This window comes from Triturus cristatus, chromosome 11, assembly GCF_964204655.1.
Source record: "Triturus cristatus chromosome 11, aTriCri1.1, whole genome shotgun sequence".
NCBI lineage: Eukaryota > Metazoa > Chordata > Amphibia > Caudata > Salamandridae > Triturus > Triturus cristatus.
Window position 1 is genome coordinate 242,670,570 of NC_140594.1, and position 21,855 is coordinate 242,692,424.

The window sequence follows — 21,855 nt, forward strand, 5'->3', positions numbered from 1 at the left end:
CTATGCTGCGGTGCTCGCTTTGCCAGTTTTTTGCGTTTGCGCAGCGTTTGCCTGTGCTGCAGCGACTGCGGGAAAGCTGTGTCGCTCCTCTGCGATCACGTTCAGAGTACTCGCTCAGTAGGGGGGCCGGATTGCATGGCAGTCCTCCAACCCCAAGATGGAGCGCCTTTTAATTGACAAATGCAAGCACCGAACGAGGAGCGCATCAGTTCAGAGTCTGTGCTGAGCGTCTCCGTTCGCGCGTTGCGGTGCTGCACCTGACCCCCCCCCACCCCCCCCCCCACTCCCCTCCCGGCCAGCCTGGACCAGAGCACCCTGCGGGGTAGGTTCAGGGTCGACGACCCTGGTAAATGGGCAGACGTGCTCAGGCTGGAGTAAAATAAAAATTCAAACGTCTAACACTTTGCAACCAGCAGACCCCGAGGGCGTGGTGTCTGCCTGGCCTAAGGGCCTCTCTCATTCACACTGCAGGACGGAACTCGGTCATTAAAACTCCCCTGCTGCCACAATGGTGTTAATCACCAGTGATTAAAATAACTTCAGGGGCGATTCTTTGACTACCGAGGTACCTAGACACTTTTTGACATCCCTCTTACCTGGTGGGTGGCCAGCCTTCTCCGAGCTCTTCCTCCCTTTAGCAAGATACTACCCTGGTTTACTTACCAGAATGGAGGACTTTGGAGATTATTCAGAAGAGGACGAGGCAGTCTTGGACGCCATGGCCCTTCTGGAAAAGAAATTCATGGACCTGGCACAATGATGCCCGAGTCTCCTAGCCCAGAGGGAAGACGGTCCTGGGCCCTCAGCCCCCAAACGTCCAGAGGGCGTCATTGCCCCTTGCCACAAGAACCAGGGCTCGAGTCGGGGTACCACGCGGGTGGACGGCGTCCCCCCACTTATTTTACCAGGTTTTACCGGGTGGACGCCGTCCCCCCTGCCCAAAAGCTGGACAGCATTGTGTACCAAAGATATGCTAATATTTGTAATTGGAGACTTTAAGAGGCACCGGTGGTGTGTGCAGGCTGGAGTGATTGGGAGGCGGAGCGAGCAGGCGTTGGCGGTTAACGCTTGGAATGTGTGTCCTTCTGTATCTTGTGCACTTTTGAGCACTTCGTTGTGCAACTGGGGCACCCCCTCGGGGGAGTGGGGGGGAGGGGGGGTTGCAAAGGACATCGAGGAACAAACCAGGGGTAGCAGTGCTGTGAAATGCCCCGTCATCTAAAGGCATATGAATACTCATGAGATTCCTGTTGTGACGTCACTTCCGGTGACAGCGTCCCCCCCACTTCTTTTCATGAGATTCCTGTTGTGACGTCACTTCCGGTGACAGCGTCCCCCCACTTCTTTTTTTAGGACTTGTGCCCTGACAAGAACCCAAGCAAATGCCCCCACTCACAGGGGGTGGATTTGGACGCCTATGACGCAATAAAAAGAGCATTCTGGGGGCCAAACATCCCCCTCCCCTGCCAGTCGACGCCCCGACCGCTGCCCTACCAGCGGATAACTGAGTCCTGGATGTTTTCCCCTACTGTTGACTCCACAACTGGATCAGAGGTCGATTTCAATCACGAACGATCCTGGCATCCTTCCACTCCCTCTTCCCGCCACAGACTCCTTCTTCGGGGCTGGAACCCTAGACAGCCCAATCTGACCTTTTGGACCCTGAAGAGTTACTACACCCCTGATCTTCGGAGTGGGTTCTCTGTGATAAGGTGGCAGAGTACATAGAAGAGAGGATACGCAAGCCCCTGGACCAGGACGTTTGCTCTAGCTTCAGAGCAGAGTGCCCTAGGCCTTCGTTAGAGTGCAAGGTGGTGGCAACGCCCGACATTGAACCCGTATGGCAACCTTGTTGTCCAAATATATGAAGGACCCCAAGTAGGGCATTGGCCGCTCTTTGCGGTTACGCCAAGAAAAATGACTTGACATCACTGGCCTGCTAGTAAAAAATTACATATGGCAAGGACGCCAAGGGCTCCGGGGCACTGATCCCACCCGATGTCCTTTCTAGCTGGGAGCATTTTTCTGGGGAATGCCAACTGCGCTATTTCTACAGAGAGGTGCAGGTCTTTGCTTATTAAGCCGGACACAAAACTGGGCGAGCTGGCTACGTGAGAAGTGGGGCAAGTGGTGCAGGGAGGTCTCTTTGGCTATCCATTCATCAGGGGGGTGGGGGGTCACCTGATCCATTTCTTACACAACTGGCAGGCCATATAATAGTGTAGTGGTTTCAGGTGGAGTTTTATGGGTCCCCCGTCCAGGGAATTCCCCCCCCCACACCCTCTCCATTTCTCCAGACAGGAAGCCGACCTGATTGACCAGGAGCTCCTTGTAAAGGGGGCAATCTGCCACTCCACCCCACACCCAAGGGGGTTTCTAAGCAATCTCTTTTTAGTACAGAAATAGGATGGAGGCCAACGCCCAGTTATAAATCTCTCTCAGTGTTCAACGAGGGGGTGGTTTACCGCCACTTCAGAATGGAGGGGATTGAGGAGGAGCCTAGCGCGCAACCAAGATGGCCGCATAGGTGCGAGGCTCCCGAGGACCTCCGCGACCTCCTACGTTTATCCTGTCTTCATCCTGCATCGGTTGAGGGGACTGTGTCGGTGGGCCTGAGCCGAGGTGGTACCCGTTTCCCGTTTTCGAATCGGACCTCGGGTGCCGGAGTGAGCACCGATTGAAGTTTGCGGCCTGCTTCGCTCCTGACCCCGGACTCGCGTTTGGGGGCGACCCGGTGGCAAAGTGAACAACAACGGCGGGCTGGGCCTGGCGAGTCGCGTACCCCGCACTTTCACGCCCCCTTGCCGTCTTTGCAAGTGGGATCGCGGCGCTCTTTGTGTTGGGGTGGCCTCGCTGGGTGACCCAGCCTGCCTGCCTGCTGTGGCCCGCTCCGCCATCCTGGGGTGACCCCCCGGAGCCCGTGGCCTTGATTGCTTGCCTTTTACTGCGTGGCTGGTGAGGGTGTGAGACCCGCGACGATGGCCATGAAACAAGATGGCGATCGGTTGAAGGCCAAGTCGACCCGGCGTGGCGCCGCACATCAGGCCAACATCATGGACCGCTACACCCTCCCGAAAGGATCTCCCGGTGGACCGCACAAGTCTCCTGAGTGCCCCCCGGATGCCCCGGATTTGCCCACAGAGCTGACTCTGCAAGACGTCATGGGCGCCATTGCTGAGATGAAGGCCTCGGTGGGCCAGCGGTTTGACACCTTAGCCCATAAAATCGACGCGGTCCTAGTTGATGTCAACCTGGTGAGGGCTGATCTCTCCAAGACCAACGACCGGGTCGATTCGTTGGCCCACACCGCGTCGGGCCTCACGACTGAGGTGGCGGCCCTCCAAACGGAGGTGCACCGACTTCGTCAGGCGAGTGCGCTCATGGATCGGCGCCTGGAGGACTCCGAGAGTCGGGCCCGGAGGAATAACATCCGCATCATCGGAGTACCCGAGGGACGGGAGGAGGCGGCGGCGGATCTCTTTGTGGAGGACCTGATCACTACCCATCTCCAGCCTCGGGGACTGAGTAAATTCTTTGCCGTGGAGAGGGCTCATAGAGTTCCCGGGGGAAAGCCGAAGGTCGGAGCCCCTCCGCGGCCTCTCATTGCCCGTATTTTTAACTTTCGGGACAGAGACGCGATTCTGCAAGCCTCCAGACTGCAAGGGCCGATTAAGCTGGAGAACATGGAGGTGAACTTTTATCCTGACTTCACCCAAGCGGTCCAGAAGCAGAGACTGAGTTTCCTGGGCGTCAAGCGGCGGCTTCGGGACATGAACTTAAAATACGCCATGCTCTTCCCGGCCAGGCTGCGGATAGAGGTGGATGGTCGCACGCACTTTTTTGATCGTCCTGAAGTGGCCGGGGACTGGCTGGACACTCTGTCTGGGGGTCGTGATCGGGATGGCGGGGGGGGGGGGGCGGCGGGAGGAGACGGCCCACTGGACCGGGACTGAGGTGTTGATACTGGGCCTCACTCTGGACGGATATGATGCCACTTCCGGCCAAGCTTAGGGTTTTTCGTTCTTCTGTATTCGTTTTTCCCTCCTTTGGAGGTGGTGCGGGGTCTAGAAGGGGTACTCTTTCCTCCTCTAGGGGGTCTAGCTAGTTTCATTATATAGGGGCGACAGGCACACTGCAAGTTGGGGGGGCTGTCTGGGCTCATGCAGGGGTGCGTTTTGTTGGGGCGGGGTGTTGTTCGTTTACACCACAAGGCAAAAGTATCGGTGTGCTATTTCTAAAGTGCTCTCTGGGGGACGAGTGATTGCTTTCGTTTATGATGGGGGGTAGGGGACTGAGTCTTTTGTCCTGGAATGTTAATGGACTGGGGGACAGGATAAAACGAGGTGTGGTCCTGCAGTTCCTGAAACAAATTTCACCCGATATAGTTTTTCTGCAGGAGACACACCTCATGGGCAACTCCTTTTGTGCTATGAATCGACGGGGCTACCGCCTTGTGGCCCATTCGGGCTTCACGTCTGGTTCAAGGGGTGTGGGCATCATGGCCAAGAACTCGCTCCCGTTGGAAATTGATGAGGTGCTCCATGATGACAGGGGACGTTACACGGTTCTGGTGGGTAGAATGGAGGGCAGAGTGGTCGTTTTTGTGTCTGTCTATGTCCCGCCAGGGTTGCAGACGACCACCTTTGCGGATCTGGGACGCCTCCTCCTTGGCCTTCCGGAGGGGATTCTAGTGGTTGGGGGGGATTTTAACGCTGTGGTTTCCGGAACGGAGGATCGTCACCCCCCTAGGGATCTCCCCCGTGCCCAAGCGTGGTTGTCTGGCCTCTTGGATACCTTGGGGCTGGTGGATTGTTGGCGTTTGAAACATCACACGCAGCTACAGTACACCTTTCATTCTGGGGCCCATGGTAGTCTCTCAAGGCTAGATTATGTCCTGGTGCCGGCGGCGCATGCGGGGAGGATAGGGGAGGTGCGCCATTTGGCGCGGGGTATTTCAGACCACTCCCCGCTCTTGTTGCACTTTGATATTCTCCCGAGGGGAGAGGGTAGGGTGGTCCCGATTAATCCTTGGTACCTGCGTGACCCCACCATTCGCGCAGAGTTGGTTAAATCCCTTAAGCGATACTTTGACGATAATGTGGGGTCTGTGTCATCGGCGGTCTCTCTGTGGGAGGCGTTCAAGACGGTACTCCGGGGGGAGGCCCTGTCCCTTATTTCCCATTCCCGGAGGCGCGAGCGGGAGGAGGTGACCCGTATTGAAACTGAGATAACCGAGTTGGAGGGTGATCTAGAATGTGGGGTGACGGATGACAAATTACATGTTCTCCGACTCAAGCAAGCGGCCTACAAGGCCCTCGTCACGGAGGCGGCCAGGGGCCTCAGTAGAGAGCAACAGGGGAGACTGTATGATGTGGGTGATAAGGCTGGTAAATTGATTGCGTGGCTGGACAAAAAGGAGAGAGCGAGTCGAGTTGTCCCAACGATTGAGAAACAGGATGGTGTGTGTGTCACTGACCCGGAAGAAATTGTTGACTGCTTTGCAGAATATTTCCATGGGGTGTATTCCCCGGTGTCCTCCCGCTCGGAAGAGGATTCCCATGCCCTGCTCAGAGATATCGCGCTGCCTTCCCTTTCGGAGGAGGACAGAGTGTCGTTGGACGCCGCCCCAACATCTGAGGAAATTGCCCTCGCCATACGTTCGGTCGCTTCCGGCAAGGCCATGGGTCCTTATGGTCTTCCCATCGAGTTGTACAAGCTGCGACCGGATACGCTGGCGCCGCATCTCCGTGCTATGTTCCTCGCGGCCCACTCGGCGGGTTCCCTCCCGCTAGACCAGCGTCTGGCTACTATTGTGGTTATTCATAAGGAGGGGAGGCCGCGGGACCGGGTCACATCCTATCGGCCTATCTCGCTGTTGAATGCGGAGCCCAAAATTCTCGCCAAGGTGTTGGCTACTCGGCTGGTTGGCGTGGTGTGCGACTTGATTCACCAGGATCAGTCCGGCTTTATCCCTCATCGCAACACTGCGCTTAACCTGCGGCGCTTGCATGGGGTGCTCGCACGTGTCCCGTTCATACGGGAGCCGGCCATTTTGGCGTCCTTGGACGCCACTATGGCGTTTGACACACTTGAGTGGCCATATATTTGGGCGACACTCGCGAAGTTTGGGTTTGGCCCAGGATTCATCGGTTGGGTAAAATTGTTGTACTCGGGACCGCTGGCACAGGTGGTTGTGAACGGTAGAGTGTCGGCTCCGTTCGAGCTGGGCAGGGGCACGCGGCAGGGCTGCCCGTTATCACCGCTCCTTTTCGCGCTTGCCTTGGAGCCCCTGGCGGAGTGGCTGCGGTGGCATCCTTCTATCCGTGGTCTCCGTTGGACCCCTGAGTATGAGGACCGCGTATCTCTATACGCTGATGATATTCTTCTGTACCTGGCTTCCCCACGTAAATCACTGATAGTACTGGTTGATGTATTGCGCTCATTTGGCCTCAACTCCGGCCTTGTCATCAACTGGGCTAAATCGTGTGTGTATGTTCTCTCTGGGGAGGATCCTATCCTTCCGCGGGGTTGTCCTATCCAGATCGCCCCGCGGGGCTTTAGGTACCTGGGTGTCTTCATTACCCTGGACGCGGAGGCCCGATATATTCAGAATTTGCTTCCCCCCTCCAGCGCCTGAAGGAGGACGTCGCACGTTGGAGGCGCTTGCCGCTCTCGCCGCTCGGCCGGGCGGCATTGTTTAAGATGATGTCGCTGCCACGTTTCCTGTACGCTTTACAGAACACAATGGACGTCGTCCCGGCGCGCTACTTTCGCGAGGTGGAGAGTCTGCAGCGCCGACTGTTTTGGGAGGGTAGACCGCGTATCGCCCTGGCGAAGCGGACGCTCCCGTGGTACGACGGGGGGGGTCGCCTTCCCGGATATCAAGCGATATTATTGGGCCTCCCAGCTGGCTGCGATCAATCACGGCCTGTACGGGCCCGCTCTAAACCCTGCCTTTGAAATGGATAAGATGTTACTGCCGGGTGGTGATTATAAATCGGGCGCTTTACTCTAGCTCGCTCGACGCACGTCTGACGGGCCCCACGCGGGTCATGGTACGAGTGTGGCACGCGGCTAACGTGGCGATGGGGTGGAGGGACCGCTTGACCCGGGCGACGCCACTATACGCATCTGAGCGGCTGGGCTCTCTGTGGACCTCGAAGGGCTTTGAGAAGTGGGACATGATAAGCATCAGCAGGGTGGGCGATCTCTGGACGAGGGGGGGATTCAAGACGTTCGATGTGCTGCAGACAGAATTCCAGCTGCAGGACAGGGAGTATTTTCGATATCTGCAGATTCGTCATGCGTTGTGCTCCGTCTTTCCGGACGTCGCCTCCATCCCGGAGTACTCCCCGCTGGAAGATAGAGTGCTGGATGGGCATGTACCGGACGGCACGATTTCATTAATTTATAAAAAACTTATCAATGACCGTTCGGGACTGCTGACTAGCCTTCATGAGGCATGGGTTGCCGATGGACTAGAGCTGGATGACGAGGACTGGGTGTCTGCGGTGGCCTCCCCGAAAGAGGTGGCCATACCGGCCCGCCTTCGCTTCGTCCAGCTCAAGATACTCCATAGGGTCTATGTTACGGGGCCGAGGCTGATGCGTATGGGCTATGCTGTGGACGGGTTGTGTAAGCGTGGGTGTGGCTCTTTGGGGACCTTTCTCCATATTTTGTGGGAATGCCCGGATGTGGGGTGATTCTGGCGTGGTGTACATGAGGTTTTGCGGGTAGTTACGCGTGTGCCGCTGCTGCCCGAGGCGAGGAGATGTCTTCTGAATGTGTGGGAGCCAACCGACTACTCGGTGCCGCAGACGTGGTGGGTGACTCTGGGATATATGGTGGCCAAACGTGACATTGCTCAACTGTGGGGTTCCCAGAGGTCGCCGACTGTCTCGGCGTGGAAGGATAACATGGATTGGTGCATGTTTCGGGAAAAGGTGGTGTATGTTGCGAGAGGTAAGCCTGGGACATGGGTGAAAGTATGGGGCCCCTGTAACGCCTACCGTGGGGGAATCTGTACCCCGCCGTTATTGCCCGATCCGTCACCGGCCCCGTCTCCTTAGCCAGTTTGTCTTCCCGGTTCTGGGCAATGAGTCTACTTAGTCCCCGTCCTGACCTTTTCCCCCCCTCGATACTCCTATGGACTAGTGGGGTCCCCCTCCTCGGGGAGCACATGCTGCTGTTTCCGATTGTGGGTTGCCTTGTGGATTTGTTTTTTGTTATTTATATTAAAAAGAAACCGTTATGTGGGGTCCGGATGGTGTGGCTGCCAACGCTTCTTCCAGCTCCTGTGACTTTCCCTCTGCCGCAGCATGCGTGCTATTGTCTGTATCACATGCTCCTTCTGCTTGCTAGCGGCCGGCCTGAAGGTTGTAGGCCCATCTTTGTATATTTTTTGGATTCTGTATTAAACGGTTTAAAAAAAAAACAAACAAAAAAAAAAAAAGAATGGAGGGGATTCACCTGCTCTGCGATCCACTGAGGCCCAGCAATTGGATGGCCCGCCTGGAACTCAAGGACGCTTATCTTACAGTCCTGATTTTTCCACTGCATCATTATTTTTCCAGTTCCAGTGGCGGAACCAAACTTTTGAGGTCACCAAGGTGTTGCATCCAGTAGTGGAGTATCTAAGAGTGCTGGCCTGCATAGGACTGTGTACTTGGAGGATATGCTGTTTATGGCCCAATCTCCTCAGTCTCTTTTCCGCCAGCTGCGATATGCAGTGGAGTTGATAAAGGCCCTGGGCTTCATCATCAACCAAGTGAAATCCAGCCTGGAACCCTGCCAGACGATCACCCTTTTGGGGTTTGTCATAGATTTTGTGGGTGCAACGTGAGCCTTCCAACTAGGAAGGTTACGAAGATCAAACACGAGATCAGGAGAATGTTGGCGAGACCTCTCGCCTCCCTGCACAATATACCCAGGATGCTGGAGGTTTTGTTGGCCTCCATCCAAGCCATCTTTCCCGGGCCCCTCAACTTAAGAGCACTTAAACGACCCTAGGCTTCACACCTGTGTCGCGGGCTGACTTGCGCTCAGCAGGTGCCGATATCTGAGGAGGGCAGGGCAGAGCAGACTCCTCCGAAAGGTGCGAGGAGCAGACTGGAGTCCGAAAGGCAGGACCTTGAACTGGAAGTGATCTGATTCGATCTTGAATCGAAGAACCTTCCGGTACTTTTGGAGAAATTGGGATGTGGAAGTACGCATCCTGAAGGTCTATAGAGCACATCCAGTCCCCTTGGTGGATGTGTGGAATGATTTGGTGTAAGACCAACATCACGATTCTCTCTCTGAGAACGTATCTGTTTAAGAGCCTGAGATCTAGTATGGGCCTGAACTCCTTGATTGGACCTTTCTTTGGGACCAAGAAGTAGTGGGAATAGGTTCCCTGTCGATGTTGGTGCCAGGGAACCTTTTCGATGGCAATTTTTTGTAGCAGTATGGAGACCTCCTCTTGCAGCAGATTTAGCCGGCTGATTGAGATTTTCCGAGGAGGAACAGATGGTGGTGTAGACTTAAATCTGATTGAGTACCCATTCTGCACAATATTGAGTACCCAGTCGTCCTGCGTTATTTTTATCCACTCTTCCAAATGAAAATGTATACTTCCACCCACCGGAGTGGGAAACAGAGTAGGGGAAGCAACTCACTGTTTAGGCTGTTTAGCCACGGGGGTGGGAGAGTAGGATCTGCTTCTTATGGTTACCCACCACCTTTTGCGTATGTTTCACTGTTTTTCGACTTTAGTCTGGCTGAGACCCTGCTATTCAGGGCCCCAGCCTAGCTGCTTCCTCTCTAAATTGATTGCATGTACTTTAGATACATCCCCAGATTGGATTCTGGGGTAACCTTATAAGTCCCTAGTATATGGTATACTATGTACCACGGCATAGGTACCCCAGAGGCCTACCAGAGTCTGCAGCATGTATTGTGCCACCCCTGGGAAGCCATTTAAAATGACACAACAGGTCTGCTACAGCCTGTGTAAGGTGGTGTATGCACCCCTTACTGATATATAGTATACCTATATCTCTCCATATCACTACACTTGTAAACCTATCAGTCACCCCTATGGAAGGCCTGAACAATCCTGAAGGCAGGGTGCTTGGTTTCATGTGAGAGGGTGCCCATGCATGATCAGAGCCCCTCTGCAGCTTTCCGAACCTTTAGTCTGGGGTGGTTTGTGATGCAGCCAAACCATATACTCTTAAGTGCATTATAACCTCGCGGTAAATGCTAACTTTGGAATGGCTGCATGGAAACATGTCGTGTCTGGTGTCAAACACCTTGGAATCATACCCCCACACCAGTAACTGGTGTGCAAGGTATGATTCCACCCTACTAGAGAGAAACATGACAGCACCGGTATACCCGATACCAGCTTAACAGACCCTGGCATCCCAAAATGGATGCTGCAAGCCACCGACACGAGTCTGCCCTCCTGCTGCTGGACGAAACTCCGGCTGGGAAGGCCTGGACAATAGGTTTCCTGTCACAGGGGGGTGTGATCACCTCCCAGTCAGGCTTTAGTGTATTGGGGCTGGGTGGGTGCACTCCAAGAGTGCTTTGATGTCTGCACTGGGGGCACATTTGATGTCCCTGTGCATAGTCCAGCTCAAACTGGTTGCAGGGGCACTCAGCCCCTTCTCTGGCGCGAAACTGGACAAAGGACATGGGTGTAGCCACCCCTCTGTCCTGACCCTCCCATAGGTGGGTCCCCAGAGTTTGTCCCACCCCTTCCTTGGGTATAAAGTAGGAACCCCTGACCACAGGACTTTAGAGTGACCTGGCCGAAACTCTGCTACAGAATCCCAGAACTTCTACTATCTACACGACGTTGGATGACCGAAGAATCTCCCTTGGAGTAAAGGAGTTACTCCCCTGCAAGGCAGGCATCAAAGACGCATCTGTCCGGTTTGCCTCGACGCTGCTCCCGAAGGAAAATGACGATTTTGCAACACAGGAGGTGGGTTTCAAAGCTTCCCCGAGGACGATCCGTGCTGTCAGCAAACCTGAGATCCAAAGCCCTGGTGGGGACTGTGCAACCCGAACCCCTGGACACCGCGACCATTTGCAGCAGCATATGCTTCTTGGCGATCCTTGAGGCTGTGCTTTGGGCTACTTGTAGTCCAGACCCCGAGCAGTGATTCCACCGAAGATTGCTGGCCTACACTCCTCGAGTGAACCGTGGGCTAGTATCTAGTGATTCTTCGAGGTCCCTTTGCGATCCCTTGTACGTCGACTTGTGGGTTCCTGAGAAGGGTACTTTAACTTTCAACGGGCTTTCCTGGTTGCTCCAGATGTGCCCCTCCATCGCTTGGGGGAGTCCACAGGACCTTGCTGGTCCACATCGAAGCCATTTTTCTCTCACCGCGTGGGTTGCTGTTGCCAAGGCTTGTTGGTCTCCAATCCGGAAACTGACCCGCCAGCACTCTACATCCTTCGTGGGACAGCTCGCCTGCGGACTGTGGTAGTCGTCGACTCCTCCTGGTCCCTGTGGCAGTGGAGTCAAGCTTCACCTCTTCGCACCTGAAACACCCGACATCGGTGGGCATCCGTCTATCGTGCCCCTGGTCACTGGTAAGTGACCCAGACTCTGTCCCCTCTGCTTTCAGGTTCTTCACCTTGTCGATCCAGGCGTGGATCACACCGGACACTTCTCCTTTCCACAGCAGCAGCACATCACCATTGAAATCAACGACGATTCCAGACACCACCCGGCTTCCCTGGGTGAGGTAACACGAGTACTCCGGTGCTCCCGTGGGTGCTGGTCCTAGAACCCCCCCCCCCCCCCCCAAGTCTAAAGGGGTTTGCTCAAAGTCCTCTCCGGAGTGTCCTTATTCTTTAAATTTCAACCGCAACTTTCCTATTGAATTGTACAGGGCTCGCGGCTGCACACGTCCCCCATGGGTCTCCTGTGTCACTGCCTTGGGCGGTTCCTTGGGGTCCCAGCTATTCTACGTGCTCTAGGCACTGTGTGTAGACAAGTCGTGGTTCTTATAACACTTTAATATATGGTTTGGTCTTCCCCTGGGGCCCATTGTATATTGTGCTACTTACTGTCGTTTAATAACTTATTGTGTGCCTTGCTCTCCAACTTTAATAAAGAGGTTAGTAGAGTGTTTAGAAATATATATATATATATATAAATATAAATATATAAAAGAGGCCTTAGTGCAGCTGACCGACGAGACAAATTATAAGAGGGTGACAAGAAATTTTTTGGAGGAGAGTGTTCATGCCTATGCCTACGGACACTGTTGAACAAAGGGTTTCACAAAGGCATGTTAAGCAAACAAGAGTATGCCTTTTTAGAATGTAAACATCCTCGCATACAGACTTTTTACCATCTCCCAAAGTTGCATAAACATGCAACTTGTCCACCAGGCCGCCCAATCGTGTCGTCGTTGGGAAGTTTAACAGAGCACATGTCAAGGTTTGTAGACTATTCCCTTCTTGATTTTGTGAAAGAACTGTCATCGTATATCAGAGACACCAAAGATTTTTTTTACTAAAATGGAGAATTTACTTTGGGATGAGAACTTCGTAATGATTACACTCGATATATCAAGTCTATATACTAGCATCGATCATCTACAGGGAATCGAAGCAGTTAAATGGTTTCTTGGGACAAGATCAATGACCCTAGCTGAGCATAACAAAATGCTATTGGAATTTGTGGAGTTCTGTTTGGGAAATAACATTTTTCTTTTCCAGGAACAACTATTCAAAGAGATACATGGCACTGCAATAGGAACCTGCTTCGCCCCCAGCTACGCGAATCTTTTCGTGGGCTGGTGGGAGAAGCATGTGGCCTGGGCAGACAGGAATATGGCCTGGATTTGCAGGGTCGTAAGCTGGAGCAGATATATAGACGATCTGTTTATCATCTATAGGGGTACAGAACAGTCAGCCAGAGAGTATATTGAAGTCCTTAATATGAACAATCTCAATCTCAGATTTACAGGTGAAGTTAGTAGAACATCAGTTAGTTTCCTAGACTTGAAGGTCTTCCCTGCGGATGGAAGACTATGCACATCCCTGCACAGGAAACCGACTGCAGGGAATTCTGTGTTACAAGCTAGCAGTTGCCATTCAGAGAAGACTATTACTAGTATCCCGTATGGCGAATTGCTAAGGATCAAGAGGAACTGCACACGTACGTGTGACTTTGAAATAGCAGCAAAAGAGAGCATAAATAGACTGAAGGCCAGAGGTTATTGCAGAGAGATCTTAGAAGAGGCGAAATCTAAAGTAGACAAGAAACATAGAAAAGATCTGATAGCGGGTTGTGACTTTAATGCACAGAAAGAAAAAACAAAAGAAAAAGTAAAAGATGCCAAAGCCAATAACCTTAGGATGATCACAAACTACTCAGATGATGCCTCTGTAATTAGAAGAATCTTTGCAAAGAATTGGCACATTCTGAGGTCAGACCCGATAATAGGGAAGGACCTGTCAAAAGCACCCCTAATGACATTCAGGAGAGCAAGATCCTTAAGCAGTAGTCTAGTTCAGAGTCATTGCAGCAATGAAAATAGAGTCCAACCCTTTGGGAGAGTGGCGGGGTTTTACCCATGCCTTAGGTGTAAGGCATGCAAGAACAGTAACAAGCATTGGCATAGCCAATAGGTCTCGCCTTTGGGACCTTATAAGTGTTTAGCCATGCAACAGTTGCATAACTAAATACTTATAAGGTCCCAAAAGCGAGACCTATTGGCTATGCAAAGCGGCCGCGAAAGTGAAATTGATCGCGATCACGATCAAACATCAAAGCGGCCGTGAAACCGATAGTAATCGTGGTAAAGCACGGAGCGCGCGCCCGCGCACATGCACTGTAGCTCTAGGCTGGCCTGGTAGCAGTTTTTTGGAGCCCTCTCAATAAGTCTCGCCAGACCAGCGCATGCGCTGGGTCAGGCGAGACCTAAAAAGGTGCTGGAATATACAACACCAGGAATGAAGGAACCCAAGAGAATTAAAAGCCTGATGAACTGTAACACTAGCCACACGGTGTACTGTCTGGTGTACCCATGTGGCTTAAGATACATTGGGAGTACGATCCACCCTACCAAGATAAGGTTTTTACAACACCTCAGAGCAATACAGAACAAGGATGCCACCTACCCAGTGGCTAGACACTTTGAGATGTGTCACCAGAGCAACAGGGATCTGTTGAGTTTCTATTGTATTGATCAAGTACCCATGAGTGTAAGAGGGGGTAACAGACAGCAACAACTACGCAGATTAGAATCGAGACATATTATTGACAACCAGACTAAGAAACCAGGAGGTCTTAACAGTGGTGAGGAGATGGCGGTACATTTGTAAGGCTAATTTTGTGAATGTTTGCTTTTGAAAATGCTCCTTTCTGAGAAAAAATATGCTTTTTATGTGAACTATTGGAATTGGCAATACACTATGATTTGGAAATACATCAACCTGTATAGATACGGAGGGTGTTGATCCTTACCTATAACATGCAGAGTTATCAGCATTATGAACCTAGGCCCATTCAGGGCAAGAATAGAGAATTTGGTTCTTTGGGTATTAGAAATAATGTGTATAATAAGCCCATACAGGGCAGAACACAGAGTAAATGTTTAATGCATATGTATATACATTTATGCATATCATCCCATGCTATGCTGTAACGAACAACATGTTTAGTAATGGCCGACACCAAAAACCAGATTAGGTTGGTGTCCTTTGTTTGTGTCTAACAGTGCTTAGATATTTAAGTGTGTCTCATGCCAGCGCCGGCCACTATTGACAAAGGCGGCAGCCGAAACGAGTCTTGTCGTGTAAGAGAACCCAAATAAAATCCTTGGGGAAACCATTTCTGTGAGTGCTTGGTACATTCATTGGTGCCACGAGCTGTGGATTCGTTAATCCGTGCGGCATCCGTCACCGCACCATTGAGCACCCGATCGCGAGTGAAGGGGAGGAAAGACGGGAAGTGAGCGCTATATATATATTTTTCAAGTCCGTATTTCAACAGCATTCTAACATTGTTTCTACTCACCTGACTGACTTCAGTATTTCCCGAATCAAGATCAGTGCTTGTGTTTAAGAGAAAAGTACCACCAAGGTAAAAACTATCGGAGACTTCCAGTTTGAACTTTGAGACATTACCACAATGCACTTTGGGACTTGCAGTGTTTTAATTCAGTCACGTGATGCATCTTTGTAAAAGCGCGCCTCAGCACACCTGCAAATTATTTCATTTCCTTCTGTGAGCAAGGCAGTTAGCCGAAACGTTAGAAGATGGGATGGAAGATGTAAATGGCGCTGCTGTACCTGAGAAATAAACGGCATTTGCAGCAAAGGGCCTCACTACTCTTTGGTGACAGTGATGTATTGATGGGCTGCCCCGTGCCCTTTTTTTGTGAGGCCGCTCTGTAGGATCCTGGGCTCCAGTAACGTGGGAACTTTTGGTGAATATTAATTGAGGTGCCTGATCCACTCGCGCACCTAACCTACTGAGGTGATGCCATTGGTGCAAAAAGGATGGCGCGAGGAAGAGATTCATTCAGGATTATTTCCTGCTATGATCATGCTGCGAGTGGTGTGCTTTTCAAGTCCGTATTTCAACAGCATTCTAACATTGTTTCTACTCACCTGACTGACTTCAGTATTTCCCGAATCAAGATCAGTGCTTGTGTTTAAGAGAAAAGTACCACCAAGGTAAAAACTATCGGAGACTTCCAGTTTGAACTTTGAGACATTACCACAATGCACTTTGGGACTTGCAGTGTTTTAATTCAGTCACGTGATGCATCTTTGTAAAAGCGCGCCTCAGCACACCTGCAAATTATTTCATTTCCTTCTGTGAGCAAGGCAGTTAGCCGAAACGTTAGAAGATGGGATGGAAGATGTAAATGGCGCTGCTGTACCTGAGAAATAAACGGCATTTGCAGCAAAGGGCCTCACTACTCTTTGGTGACAGTGATGTATTGATGGGCTGCCCCGTGCCCATTTTTTGTGAGGCCGCTCTGTAGGATCCTGGGCTCCAGTAACGTGGGAACTTTTGGTGAATATATTATATATATATATATATATACACATACACATATACATATACACACACACACATACATACACCTTGTGTGGTTCTCCTTTCATTTAGTTATTCAAGAGGTTAAAATCTGGTAAACCAAGCTGCTTTACACTCCTTCAAGACTTATCCTGAAGGCTGCTCTCCATTGCTACCACCAGGATAGCTTTCAATAAAGGTTGTCTTAAACCTAATCATCAATAAGGGTTGTTTGGACTGGTGTAAGGAGCCCACTATCACTAGTGGACAGCATATACCAGGCCAACTTCTCACACCTAGGGCCCCCTCTTCCTCTACAAGGCCGTCACTAGTGGAAATGCGATCTCGCATGGTGTTGCTGCAAGAACCAATGAGGGTCTGGAACCCTCTGCTTGTACTGACTACGATCGTAGGGTCGGTAGCGATTTCTGAAATTCTTTCTTTTCTCCAGACCAACCGCCTTCAAAGTGTCCATTTCAGATTTCATCCTGGACATCTCATCGTCCGCATGAGAGCCAAAGAGGGATGATCCATTGAAAGAGAGGTTGAGAATCCTATGTTGGGCTTCTGGTTTCAAGCCTGTGAGTCTCAGCCATGAGGATCTCCTAGCGCAGATGCCGTGGGAATAATCATGGGCAGCAAGGTCTGATGCATCAGCTTCTGCACTGATGACCTGATACGTCACAAGACCTCCTTCGTGCAGAAAATCTCCTGAAAATCTTGCCGATCTTTTGGCAATTTTTCTGTAAAAAGTGAAAGAGAGTCCCACAGTGAACAGACATATCGACCTAGCAAAGCAGAGGCACTGGCCACCTTCATGTAGGAGGCTGAGGTGTTGCACATTCTCTTCCCAATGGAGTCCATGGCTGTGCAGTCTTTGTCATGGGTAGCAGCAGATGAGGAAGCCCCCATGTGACCCTTCCTGGCTGCTGATACAATTACAGAGTCTGGTGGTGGGTCAGACCGCAGAAAAAGAGGGTACTGTTCTGGGGCTCTGTACTTCTTTAGCATCCTCGAAGGCCCTACTCCCACTGAGGCCCGTGTCAGGAGGGTATGCAGAGCCGGTTCTAGCAACCCAGGCACCAAAGGAAGAAGAGGTCTAGTGGAGGACCTGTGATGCAGAGTCTCAAAAATCACAGATGTCGAGGGGGCAGCTGTAGGCATTTCGATGTTGAGCTTCGAAGCCCCTCTACACAGTACCTCATTGAATGTGACAATATCATCCACTGGCGATACTCTAGTTGGAGGGGTGGATGACAGAGTAGGAGAGTAATCAGCCTTCAAAGAAGTGGTTTCTGAAGACCAAGAAGGAGACCTGTGTCTTCGCTCTCTAGGTGAACGAGGTCTAGATTTTGACCTAGATCGACGAAGGGTAGATCTTTATCTGTGTCTCCTTGATGTTGTAGACTTCTGAGGAGTGGAATGTCGTACTTGTCTTTCAGGAGAATGGGAAGGAGGACATATCTGAGAATACTCCGATCCAGGGGTAACTTTCCGCATCCTCCATACTTTTACACTCTCTAACCATCTCGTTAAGAGGTTAGTAGGAGGCGTATGGTGCTCTGGAGCCAGAGAGCCCTCCGGCATGACCCGAACAATTTGTAGTTCCGGAGAGGATGACGCACTCCTCAACGTCAGGCCTTTTGCAGTCAGATCATGGATCTCCCTCGATGTCGACGGATCCCACGACGTCAACACTGGTGAACGATGTGTTCAGTCTTTTTGCCGGTGGAGACCTATGGGTGGAAACAGGTCTCGACATCGACCTCATCGACGGCGACCCCCTCGCCGGTGAGCTCTTCGGTGTCGAAGATGACCTTCTCGACATCGAAGTTGACTTCCTTCCTGGCGATTTCCTCGAAGTCGATCTCCTCGATGGCGATGCTTGCCCTGTTGTTGGCGACGAAGCACCCGAGTAGCCATGAGCCATGCTTACTGACGCCGGAGTCTTCTGCGTCGGGCTTGATGTTCTAGGTACCTTCGATCTCGGTGGTGGCATAGACATTGGTGTAGAGGCTATCGACCTCACCGGTTGGCGATGTGTCGTGGAGCATCTGCCTTCAACCATCGTCGGCGAATCGGACTCGGACCGCCTGCGAGAGGGTGTTGACGTCAGTCTGTGAGACGTCTTAGCCATACCTGGAGTCTGCTTCGATGGCGATACAGTCTTCGACGTCCATCTTGGCACCAGTGGTATTTTCTACGCCGACTGTTCCCTCGACGGCGAATTTGACCAATGTCGTTTTTCTCCCTTTTTCTTGTGTTCTGGTCTTCTTTGAGAGGAGGGCTCTTTAGAGGGATGTCCTTCTCTGCCACTTACTGACTCCTTTCCTCTCTCCTGCATGGCATGCAGCTTAATCTTCTTCCTTTCACAAAGGGTTCTCTTCTACAACTGCTGGCAGTAGTAGCACTTATCGGCCTGTGTGTAGATGGCAAGCACACAATAAGACCGAGTGCGGATCTGACTTACAAAACAGAATATTGTCCCCGAGCATAAAGCAAATAAGGATCCAACTGTCAAATATCAGAATAAATCCAATCAGAAATCTCAGTCCAAAATATAATCAAATAATGTTCTTCTTTATTTTTCTTTTTTTCCTCTTTTCTCTCAAGGCTTATCCTCACAGCCAGTTGGGATTAATTCACAGTAACACATTGGCATACATGTCATAGCCAGATGTAGCCGATAGCCAACACGTGTTTCGTCTTGGGTAAATTGCCCAGCGACTTCCTCAGGGGTAAAGATGATGTTCAGGCAAAATATAACGTGCGCCACACCTCGGGTAAAACCTGAGTGTGGTCTCATACAATATGAGTCAAGTATATATAGGTATCTCGATTGAGCTATAACTTCCAATCAGGGCATCTTACAGTAAAGATAGATTCGATATCAAAAAAGGAGGAGAGTACTCCCATCGTCGTAGTCCATATTGATAATGAGAAAAAAACGGATCTGACTTAGCCATTTTCTTCTTCACCCAGGTAGGGCACTCATTAAATACAGCTGGCATTCTGACAGGAAAAATAGCTGTTAAGTCAGAAAAAATGATCGAACTAGTACAATAAGTACTTAAAACGTTGAGTGAAGACAGAAAATCTCACTTGTAAAGACCAGTTAGTGACAAAAAAACACTGACTAGCTCAATGCTCCAGAATCCTCACAGAAGGAGCCAGAAAAAAACTGACCTAACTGTCACCTGTGGGGCATGATGGGAGTCTGGAGGTCGCCAATTTTTTCTTTGAGTGTTCTATATGCATCCTTCTAGGTTAATCTGCCTGCTATCACCTTGCCTTTTCCCTAAAAAATAAAGGTTGTGTTTTTTGAGAGGACATGTTCTCTATATCTTGGAAATGGGATTTATAAGATGTTTTTTCAAGTGAAAAATACAATGCATTATTGGCATATTTGAGCCTAGTTTTGAATTTGGGGCTGTGTATATATCTACTATAGAAATGGTTATATATGCATATATTGTTAATGCTCCGGGGTTCATATTGTTAATGCTCCGGGGTTCCCGCACTTGGGTGGGACTACTCAGTGCTTATGACTATTGAGGAGTATCCCCTGGAAGAGAAGCACGATCAACCGCCATTTTATAATACTTTGTTCAAATATTACAAATGCACTCAGACTGCATTTGAAATATTTGAGAGAAAAAAAAAAACTTTGAACAATGGCCCTAGCGAATCTACGCATCCACTGGGGCCATCTTAGAATGCATTCATCTATTCAAACCAAAAGATGTTACATCTATGGCAGCATTGCTTGAATGCATTTGTTCCAATATTACGAACTCATTTCTTTGTGTTTGCCATGCGTGTACATTTGTTGAAGCCATTTTGAAATCAAAACTCTTTTTACGGTGGATGCCTACTGCGATGAGTGATAACACCTTTACAACAAACATTTGCAATGCAATCAGTTTCGCCTTTGGGACCTTATATGTATTTAACTATGCAGCACATTAGGCTGGGTGCTAAAACATCTACTGTTCTTTAACATGGAAAGAAGGTAAGCACCAAACTGCGTGACACACCAGGTATGGGAACACATGGGGAAAATATGGCCTTTCAGCTGGAAATGGTATAGTCCAAAGCTCTATTTTTAATATTAAATCAGGACCTTCGGTGGTCATATACTGAAAATATAAGATTCGAAAAAAATATTATTGTCTAAAAGTGCTCATGGAAGACAATTTCTATGGACTGGAATCTAGAGAATGATAAAGTGATTGGTATTTTTCTGACCTCTGCGGGTCGTTTTCCATCAAGAAAGTTGAATAGAGGCAGTTGAACAGAAAAAAGTCCCTAAGCGGAAGCAGACAAATCCTAGGGCTAATCTCCAGAGCCCACAAAGTACATTTACATACAAATATATACTAAAGTATATACAAGAGATCTCGAATGCTCGACCTAAAAAAATGGGGACTGGGCGGGGATAAGGGATGACAACCGGGGAAGGCCATGGTACAATAAATAAGGTAGGGGGAGGGATGGTTTAAGCAGCAATATGGATAGCAAGGGTGAGATGAGGGCTGGGGCTGCAAAGCAACATGGAAATCGAGGGGGCAGGAGCAAAAATAAGGGGGATATTACATACTGGGGCAGAGCAAGAAAACACATGCACGCATGTGGCATGCATAAAGAAGAAATAATTCCCTGAATGCAATCAATCAATCTTCGCATTAGGGTACATGTCAACCAATCAGAACACTGTGAGACTTATGTGGTCCTGGAAGGGACAAACACAAAAACAGGGGGATAATCCATTAAGCCAAGAGGAGATAACTGAGATAGACAAGCAAGAACATCCAATCATGAGCAAGGAGACGAACCAAAGCACACTCAATGTACATTGGAAACAGCAGGTTTGGTCAGCAGCCGAGACCTGAAAACAGTAGCATGTGAGGTACTCGGTCTAGATAATTCAACTTCTCTTAGGTCACTGAATTCAACGTGTCTCTCTGCTGAAATCAAGTACTGGTACATTTCAACACAATGTTTGCACTTGAAACCTAGTACCTTAGTTGTGATTTGCTACCAAATTGTAACTTTGAAAAAGCTGTTAGGTATGGACATTAAATGACAAGTACTAACTGCATTAGTTGAGGTACTTTAGACCGTGTTCCCACTGTTGTAGAGCATGCCCCTTTTCACTTGGACTACTCAAAGTACCTTCTAGACAAACATAAGCAGTTGTGGCTGTATACCAGAGTTTCAAAACTGAGCATACACTTAGCAAATACTTCTTGGGAGGGGTCCCAATTCCCATGCTTAGATCTTCTAGATTAGTGTCTTGCACTGCATGCAACCAACCCAATATGAAATTACCACACCTGAATCGCCCTCCATGCCACAGAATGTTGAAAAGGTGATCATGTTATATTGTTTAAACTTAAGCATCTACGGCTGCCATGGATCTCTCTAGACCTATCAAGAGATATGCTGCATGTTATGAGAATTCCATCAAATTTTCAAATGTCAATGGAGAGACCGTTCACATTTCAGTAACAGAAACATCGATTTCAAAACCACTTTACACCTCCCCACACTACAATAAAGAATCTCAAACCAACACATAGCTTTATTAGGAAGGCCTATGTCTTCTGGTTAGTTTTGGTTTATCTTTCCTCCTACGACATAATGCAGTCTTTTAATGTGCTACAATTATTTACACTAAACTTCTGCATATTGCATCAGTTATTACCTATTGCTGGTAACACTTTTACTGCCTCTTCGTGGCCCATATTTTTCTCCTCAGCAGAATATCCATCTCTGTAAATTCCTTGAACAGCTTATAGGAACTGTTCATTATA

The 21,855-nt window shown here is 49.9% G+C and overlaps 1 protein-coding gene across 6 annotated transcripts in view; it reads right to left on the bottom strand.

Moving 5' to 3' along the window:
- TPST2 (tyrosylprotein sulfotransferase 2) overlaps nucleotides 1-21,855 on the bottom strand; it is a 366,385-nt gene that overhangs the window by 56,101 nt on the left and 288,429 nt on the right. The window lies entirely within an intron of this gene.